At 36.5% G+C, this 988-nt stretch overlaps 1 pseudogene; it reads right to left on the bottom strand.

Annotated features, from left to right (window-relative positions):
* Positions 1-234: 234 nt before the first annotated feature.
* LOC127115286 (F-box protein FBW2-like) lies at positions 235-987 on the bottom strand (annotated as a pseudogene).
* Position 988: the final 1 nt, after the last annotated feature.

Below are 988 nucleotides of genomic sequence, written 5' to 3'. Positions count from 1 at the left end.
GGGTCTATGAAAAATTTGCAATCTCCGTCCAGATTTCTAAAACCCTTATTTTGACAAAAAAAATTATTATTGACAGAAATAATTTAAAAATTATTATTGACCAAAATAATTTAAAAATTAAAGTTATTTAAGTTTTTAATATATAATGTCTTTTCATGTAATTGAAACCTAATATTTTCGGCGTTTCTAGTTGAACTAGACTTTCCGAACAACACTTAAAGGCAATCATGTAACTTAATAACCTGTTTCTTTATAAGTTTTTCCAAGAACTTGACGCCTCAAAACCATAATTTTTGGAAAATTCTGCTTCACGGATATAGTGTCAAGTTTGACACCCCAACAACCCCTCAAATCCAAACATTCAAGCCTAGGACTTGATGAGATGATTTTAAGAACACCTTCATTGGTGATGAGATGGTAAACCATTTTGAGACGCTTGAGCTTTGACATAGTAGATGCGATCGCAAATGCTTTAGCATCTTCGAAGGGTTTTTCCCAAGTATATGTCGGGTGCATATTCCAACAGAACACTTCCAATTGTTTGCAGTTCTTGCCGATTGTCTTTATAGCATTGTCGCCAATTTTGATGTAGTAGCTCAAATCTAAGAAGGAAATCATCTTAATTTGTATAATCGTTAATATTGCATAATCGTTAATACTGCATCTAGGCAGTCGCAGATCCCGGAGGGAGCCATCATTTTTGGCAATTAAGGTGAAACTCCTTCTAGTTTGGAGACCAGAAACACCGAGTTTTCGGAGAGATCCAGAGCTTCTAGCAATCAACATCTGAACCATCCGCTCATTTTTCCGATCCTCGTAAATGCTGCTCCAGTCAGTGAATTCTATCTCTTGCCAACAGTAAGGTCCATTTACAGCACTGGCCCAAGATTTGCATACCATTGGGATCACGGTCAATCTTTCACGAAGTGAAAGTTTCGTGAAAATTAGTGCCAAAGTATCAGGGATCATCTCATCCTAACCACGAATA

This window comes from Lathyrus oleraceus, chromosome 1 (assembly GCF_024323335.1).
Source record: "Lathyrus oleraceus cultivar Zhongwan6 chromosome 1, CAAS_Psat_ZW6_1.0, whole genome shotgun sequence".
NCBI classification, from domain to species: domain Eukaryota; kingdom Viridiplantae; phylum Streptophyta; class Magnoliopsida; order Fabales; family Fabaceae; genus Lathyrus; species Lathyrus oleraceus.
Note: the sequence above shows the minus strand (reverse complement) of the source record. Positions and strands in the feature narration are given on the sequence as shown.